Source organism: Epinephelus lanceolatus, chromosome 22 (assembly GCF_041903045.1).
Source record: "Epinephelus lanceolatus isolate andai-2023 chromosome 22, ASM4190304v1, whole genome shotgun sequence".
Classification (NCBI taxonomy): Eukaryota; Metazoa; Chordata; class Actinopteri; order Perciformes; family Serranidae; genus Epinephelus; species Epinephelus lanceolatus.
In genome coordinates this window covers 15,070,883-15,079,369 of record NC_135755.1, presented here as the reverse complement: position 1 = coordinate 15,079,369, position 8,487 = coordinate 15,070,883, and the positions used below count along the sequence as shown (strand labels likewise).

At 40.1% G+C, this 8,487-nt stretch overlaps 1 non-coding gene across 1 annotated transcript; it reads right to left on the bottom strand.

Annotated features, from left to right (window-relative positions):
- Window positions 1-613: 613 nt before the first annotated feature.
- trnal-cag (transfer RNA leucine (anticodon CAG)) lies at window positions 614-696 on the bottom strand. Its single transcript has one exon. It is a non-coding gene; the product is annotated as a tRNA-Leu (tRNA).
- Window positions 697-8,487: the final 7,791 nt, after the last annotated feature.

Here is an 8,487-nt window from a genome sequence, read left to right as displayed (position 1 = left end):
ATAGTCAGGAAATAATACAGACAATTGAATCAAACAGTTTACTTAATTGGTAAAATACAAAAATACAAAAATGTACGCCTTTTATTGTGTTTAAATTGAAATATATTAATAATTAATAAATTCAAATATATATACATATATACATACATATATATATATATATATATATATATATGTATACATATATATATATATATAGGTGATGGTCAGCAGCCTGTGATTCTCATTTGAAAATGTTTTAAATATATATTTTTATTTAAAATGTGAACCTCTTACCTCCATTATTGACTTGAGGAGGTATTTCTTTATTTTACTTTGTGCATATTCATGAATTCATAAGGTAGAAATAATCTTATTTGTTTACAGCATGTGTTCAACAGCCTACATGTGCTGAGGGCACAGTGACAAATATCTATTTCAAGCTGCAACAATCACATTACAGTCAAAGGTTAAGGGTATTCCTTAAAAATAGAAGCCTCAGATAGTTATTTTAATACACAAACACACTACTTTCAGTTCGAAATCGCTGTGTAAAGTGCATATTTGTTAATCATGTCACTATTGTGATCATTGATGAGAGTTTTCTACACATGGAACTTCCTCAAAAGGTTATTGTCAGAAGTGGGATTCGAACCCACGCCTCCAGGGGAGACTGCGACCTGAACGCAGCGCCTTAGACCGCTCGGCCATCCTGACATGTCTCTGTAAGGCTACATGCAGAGTATTTGAACACACACATTATCTCGGTGAAAAACATAATTTTGCATGATAGCCGAAATATCAATCACTGGTAACTTCATGGTTAAACCAGCCGCGTCTAGATTGAGAGTGCACCAGTACTCCGACCTTTAAGGTAAACGCATTGAAACGGCCCCGAGCGAGCTGACGACCAGGGTTACACACTTTAATCTCTAATTTCCTCAGTTTACAAAGTGTTACGGTATCCAAGCTTTGCTTAAACAGCACCCATTAAATCTTAATTCTACGTGATGTGAGCAAGCCTCAAACAATTTATCAAACTGCGTTGAACTTAGCCAAGTTACCGCGAGAACACACGTAACCACTTCCGTTTTCAAAATAAAACGTTAACACAAATTATATATCAAATACATAACGGCACTAAGTGCACTGTGAGTGTTTTGAACTGCTTATGGAACAAACAAGTTTTATTCACAACGAAAACTACACAGTAAATGTAGTTTGTGATATATGAGTCAGAATATGAACTAAATTCAGATGATAGATATTATTTTGAAGCTTAAAGGCACCATGACAAGCTAGCAATGAACAGTGGTCCTCACTTACACAGTGACCTTGGCTTAGCATGACGCAGCTAACTATGAGTATTAACTGTTAAATTTTAATGTGGATATGCTAAACGTCCTCAGCTCCTTAATTCAACCGTTGTATTAAATTTACTGAAACCATGGGCACCAAAGATTCTTTTACCGGTACACACATTGTTAACTGTAGGGAAACACCTACAGTTAACAAGACAAGACAGACGTGACAAAATGGTGACTCCCTACCTCTGAAGCGGTCCCAACGCCGGAATGTGTGTCCATTCCTCCATATTTTATATTCCTTTAGTCTGTAAGAGTCCACAGATAAAAATAATTAAAAGAGAGTTCATAAAATTCATCCAAGTTGTGAATATCGTCGTGTAAAGTCCATCGCTAGCTCTGTATGCTAATGCTAGCTTCGTTCACCTAATGTACTGCAGTTCAACGTTCTGCCGTCTTCCGGCCCGCGCCCTGTTGTTGGGTTGGCTTGTTTTGAACACCTTGTCGGCTACAACGGAAAATGGTCCTATTAGCTCTTCTGTGTAGTTTTCACTCCGGGACAGCCCCTGTAATACAACAAGCGCTCCCAGTTCACAACGGGAACGCTCTGTAGTTAATCTTCGCGGCCACCGTACTGCTTACTTTAAAGGCCTGTTTCTCAAAGTTATGGCTCAGTGACCGCCCACAGCTATTTTTATTATACACCTATGGTGACAGCACATCCATGACTGACAGTTAATATGTATTTTTTCTGGTCATTTACAGCATACCCACCTATCAGCCAAAAAGCGAAGGACAGTACACCCACTTCATCCTTCTTAACGGACAACAGATGCGGTCATCCCACATCCAAGTGAGACAAAAAAGCCTATTATACATATTTTTTAAAGCACCTAAAATTCCAAAAAAGGAAGCCATTTCAAGGTACAAATGTGGTACTTTTAGTTTAGAAAAATTTCTAAACTTCATATAGTATAACTGCTGGATTTTCAGTCTGCATGTAGTCGGAGCTTTCCTGACCTGAAATGTATTAGTTGTTTTCAGGAGTTATTTATTTATTTATACATTTATTTTTCCCAGCAACCTGAAATAGAAAAATATCCCTCACATTTTAATTTAATTTTATTAATTAAGTTTATTGTATTTTATTTTATTTTATTTTATTTACAGGGACTATGTTTTACTCATCTTGTGAATACATCTGATTAAACTTATTTCCATATACTGTAAGTGCTTGGTATTTTATATGGTGTCAACGTCTCATTTTGAAAACCGGAAGTAGTCGTAAATCCTTGCGCTAGCTTTGTCAAGTCCGAAGCAATGTCATATAGTATATTGTGGGCCTATGTGGCGTGTTTTTAATAAAGATTTCAGATGTCATCTTCAGGTATTCACTTGCCTTTCCAAAGATATAAAATTATAGAATAATAGTTCGCTCTGGGCCGTTTAAATGCAATTACCATAAAGGTCAGAATACGGTGCAGTCCAAATTTTGGGACCATAACATGCAAACTCCACACAAAAGGGCCCCAAGCTCGGTTCAAACCACAACCCTTTTACTGTGAGGCTGACTTAGACAGTGTAATATATTCAATAAAATATTTTAATAGACCTACACTTCTCTTAGGACCCATTAATAAAACCATAGCCTGTTTCGTATTATGTCGCACTCATCTGTAGTTCTGCCTTCAACATAAAGAGCTGCAGGCTTCAGGGTAATGTTCAAGTTTATGGTCATTAGACAGCATGAAAAAGTAGATAAACAAAGAGCTCTACTAAAACTGCAGTCCCTTGGCGAGTTTAATTTAGTTTGCAATGTGAGTGAAATAATCAAACCCAATTTCATGTTTATATGGCAGCACCAGTCCGTTAATTGAAATATTTCAGTTGTGTTGTTCAGCATTTTAGTTTTCTAAAAACAAAATTAATTGGCATTTTGGAAACTCCAATAGAATTTAAAATAAAATAATTTGAGGTTGAGTTTTTATTAAGTTGACCACAATCAGGATAGTGGTATTGAAAAGGTTACACAATAAAAAACAAAAACATAATTATACTGTGCTACTGTGGGTATGTGTGCTCTGTGTTCACTGTTAGATGGATGGTAAATAGCCTATATAGTTATTTTACAATCATCTGAATGTGTTGCCTCCTCAGTATACCTGACAGACAACAGTCTAATCTAATAGTTTTGCACTTGCTCAATTAAGATGTTTGAGAAACGCAACACAATATAAAAAGACACATTAATAGAATTTACGGGAAATGAAATTAACAGAATAAACAAAAGAGCAAGGTATGAATAATTTAATAAAAGTATAGAGGTTAATTGGTTCATCAAACTGAGTCAGGGCTAAAATAATTACTGTCTTTATTTGTAATTAATCAAGCAGGGTGCGCTGAGACTAAAAGGAATATATCGCCATGGTAACAGACAGACAGGACAGCATGAAACAATAATAACGACCAAATTAAAAGGTGTGGGCCCAGATGTTTGGTCATGGAGCTTCTAGGTCTACATATGACGTGAAAGGTACCCTGGGTACGTTGGTTGCTGATGTTCTGGGACGCCCTGCATCGTCTTTCAAAATACACTCCTGTTTTCACAGGAACTTTACCGTTTACATACAGTCTCTTTCAAAATAAAAGCACTAAGTCAGTACAACACCATGAATCTTCAACAACTAACGCACGTGGTTGGGTTTATAATCTTACGGGACGCGAACACCGCTCTCCCAGGTAAAAGCTGGTGTTTGTTGGACCCATCCACCACCACAGCTCCGACTTTCATTACCTTAACTTTCATTCTTGTCCCACTGCTTTTCCCCCTGATGCTGTCGAGCACCATTGAACTATAATGGCGACCAGCTGCGTATCATATCAACGTTTAAGAACGGCTTATTTCGTCAGCGTCTGATGGCACAAGTTACTGCCCAAGCACCGCAATTTCAATGACTTCAGAGTGAAACAGGTTGTCCCTGCTGGCCACCAACATTGCTAAACCAAATTTCAATCTCAAGGCTACGTCTAATGGCAACGTCAATCTGATGTCAGATAGTGACGACAGATGATATTGATATTTTGTTGGTTTTTAAGGTGTGTTGTTACCGAAATAAAACATCTTACAAACGTCTCATGCCAATGTCACCTTTATGTAGAATACCAAGTCATCTAGATAGCAAGTCGTAAGTTATCGAGAACAAAACCCAATGAGAGTAGGCGTTTCTATGGTGATCTGGAGAATTCAAGGATGATGCCGATCACGGAGTTCTTTCGTAATGCACATTTAATTACGAGCTCGGATCAACATGGCTACATGCAGAAGCTATGTGATGATTGTGAAGAGAGAGAGACGCAGCTTATATAGGATGGTGGCATGTATACTATTACCTAAAATGGTGCCTTGACACATTTAACTTGTCCATTCATCAGAAAGCCTAGCACTTCTGATGTCTGTCAACGGAACATGATCCCCAGGGACTTGACCAAGTATCCACTGGTCAGTGGAGATGTAAAAATACATACTAACACCCAACATCTGCAAAACATTGTAATATTAACATCCACACAATGTGAAAATCTAACATCATTAGACATTTCAAAAATCGCCAATCCAATTTTCAGTCCATCCAAAATTTAATTTCTGTCCATTGTAAGAGTCCAAGGTCTTTCTGACGTCATATTGACATCTGATGCCAGATGGGCTTGGATGGTAAATTTCTAGTCATCCCAATACTCACTTGTACACTGCATGTCACACCCACACACACACACACACACGCCCATTCATTCACTGTTGGCCAACACCACCATACAAGGTGCCACCTGCTCATCATCATCAATTGCACTGACACTATTTGAGGTTCAGTGTCTTGCCCAATGATACTCCGACATGCAGACTTAAGGAGCCGGGGATCAAATTGCCGATCACTGATGAGCGGACGTCTGGCTCCCGATGCACATCTGCCCCCTCTAAGTACTCGTTTCACTCCTTCCAGATTAGGCACTTTGTACAAAATCAATTCCCCCAATTTCCCAACCGCCCTCCATATTCTGTGATTGACTCTTTTCTATCAGTTAATCAACCCAGTCTCTGGAATAGATACTAGAATGAATCCATTGTATGTTTCTGAAAACCATGGACACATTCATGGTTACATACTTTCGTCATTCTGTAGGAATATGTTGAAACCTTTCTTAGCGTTGCAACGACACTTTGGTTAAAGTGTAGTTCGTTAAATATCATGTTTAGGCTTAAAGTACCCAGTTTTGGTGGCACAATTGTAGCTGGAGATGCTGCCAATATCTCACTAAAAACACCTGCTTTTGTCATTTGTTGGCCTTGAACAGTGGTCATCAGCCTGGCAGCCATCTTGCATTCATGTAATCAGAACTATGTCGCTTTAGAAACGTTGGCTATGAGGGGCTCATTCAATCACATTTTCAAGGTAAACCCAACTTGTTCAGACTCCCTACAGGCCATCTGGCAACAAGAACTCGGGATTACAATGTCAGATGACCAATGGGGACACATGTACCAGACTTCCCTATCCTATGTGCAAGACTACTGCAATAGCAATGCTCTGAGATTTTCCTATGATATTTGACACACTCAGTGGGGTCTTGGGTAAAACAGTTGACTCCGACCTTGTCACTGCCCTTTTTTCAGAATTCCTTCAATGCCCAACACACCCAAGGTCACGCACAAGTTATTGCATCACCACTCTGCTTGCTAGGAGGCTTATTCTTCTTAAATGGACACATCCCTCCCCACCTAGTCAATAGATGGATTCATGAGATGCTGCAGGCAGTGCATTAGGCTTGAGAGGATTAGAGAGGTTCCCTAAAGACCTTCCATAAGAACTGGCAACCGTTTATTCGAACATACTGAAACCCTGGCTATCAATGGAAAAATCAACAAATATTTACTTATTTTATTTTATGTTATCTGAATTTCATTTTTCCCTATTTATCTATTTATTTTTTCCCCTGTGCTAATATGCGTGTGTGACTGACCTCCAAGACAACCCAGTTACTAGAGTAAATGTTGGCATTTTATGTCTCTGCAAACCACAGATATGTTACATTTGTATGTGAGTATGTTTTTTTTAAACGTTTGCACAATGCTGTGGTTAAAATGTGGTTATTATTAGGCACAAGGAACACTTGGTTATGGTTAGGAAAATATCATGTTTTGGCTTAAAATTTGAGCTTAATCCTGACAGAAAACACAGTGATGTCTCAGTGAAAAACAACCACTTTTCTTAGCACTATCCCAGCAGGAAACACAGCAATGTCTTGGTAAAAAAAACGACTGCTTTTCGCTGCCCTATGCCGGCAGGAAATGCAGTGATATCTTTGTGAAAACAATGGCTATTTGTGGCACTATCTGGCAGGAAATGTAGCCATGTTTCGGTAAAAACAACCACTTTTTTGTGGCATTATCCCGGCAGGAAACGCTGCAATGTCTTGGTAAAAAGAAAAATAAAATAAAAAATTGCTTTCTGTTGCCCTATGCCGGCAGGAAATGTAGCAATGTCTTGGTGTAAAACAATGGCTATTTGTGGCACTATCCTGGCAGGAAATGTGGCATCAGGTTCAAAATACAGCAATATTTCAATAAAAGACAATCACTTTTTCTGGCACTATCCCGGCAGGAAAGGCAGCAGTGTCTCCGTAAAAAAACAGCTGCTTATCATTGCCCTGTGCTGGCAGGAAATGCAGCAATATCTTGGTGAAAAATACCGGCTATGTGTGGCACTATCCCGGCAGAAAATGTCGCAGAGTTTCGGTACAAACAATCACTTTCTCTGGCACTAAATGTAGCAATGTTTGGTAAAAAACACAACCACTTTTTTGTGGCACCATCTTGGCGGAAAATGCAGCGACGTTTTTGGAAAACACAACTCCTTTTCGTGGCACTATGCCGGCAGGAAATGTGACGTCAGGTTGGAAATGAAGCAATGTTTCGGTGAAAAACAAGTATCTTTTCATGGTACTAACCCGGCAGGAAAAACAGAGATGTTTTGGTCAAAAATAACCGCTCTGTGGCATTGTCCCCGGTGGAATAACAGCAACAGGTTGACTGTTGACAGCAATGACTTGATTAAACACAAGTGGTTTTGTTGTTTGTTTTGAACACTCAGCAGTGGTCTGCAGCTTGGCAGGCATCTCAGCCAGGTGTCACATCATCTCGCCTGATGATAAAGTCAGTTCATTTACATATATTTATATTGCTATGATGCATATAAGATGTACAAATGTAACGTATCATGTTTCTTTGTCATAGAGCCGGATATGGTTTCCCCAGTCTCTGCTGCAGCTCTGGACGACCATATAAAAGCTGCTAAAACCTCCCAGCAGCTTCTCTTCTTTACATCTCCACCATGATTGGCTTGGACGCCACACATGCCTTTCATCCTGAAAACCTCAAACCTGGCAACCCCTCCCTCTCATCTGCATCCACACATGTCCTGTGGACTCTACACTGAACAGAGGTTTAATGAAGCTGCAGCAGCTGATTTTAGTTCATGACACATCTGGTTGTATGATACTCGGAGCAGAACTGGACTGATGTGACAGATCGTTGGGGTTTAACACCACTGATCTGATGTGTTTTTGGGCATGTGACTTCTGATTATCTGCTAAAATCTACATGTGAGAAATGAGCATAAAAAAATAGTAGAAGCTTATGAGACAAACACACACACACAAACACACGCTCACCTGCTCCGGCTTCGGCCTACTCAGCACTAATGACTGTGTGATTGGATTATCCGGGCTTTTAGCAGCACCGCAGCTGCAGCTGACAGACAGGCTAACCTGTGAAGGCCGAGCTGGGGTCAACGAGAGGTCGGAGGGGTCACGACCCTCGCATAAGACGAGGCCTTGGGCAGGGCAGCATAAGAAGAGAGAGGCGGGTAATGAAATACGAGTGATAAGAAGAGGAAGGTGTTTCTGGTGACAGACTGTATCCATGTTTCTGGGAATTCAGATGTTGGGAAGAGAGGAGGAGGGAGGACGGATGGAGGAGGGAGACGGGATGCGTTGTGACAGGAGAGCCTCACAGACACTGCTGGCCTCCTGGTGACTCCACTGTACGCTGGAAACAAACAAACAGCTGCCGTTGCCGCCGCCTCCATCCACTCTCCTTCTCCTCCCTCTCACACTCTCCTCCCTCTCTATCATAAAAGCCGTGTCCGAG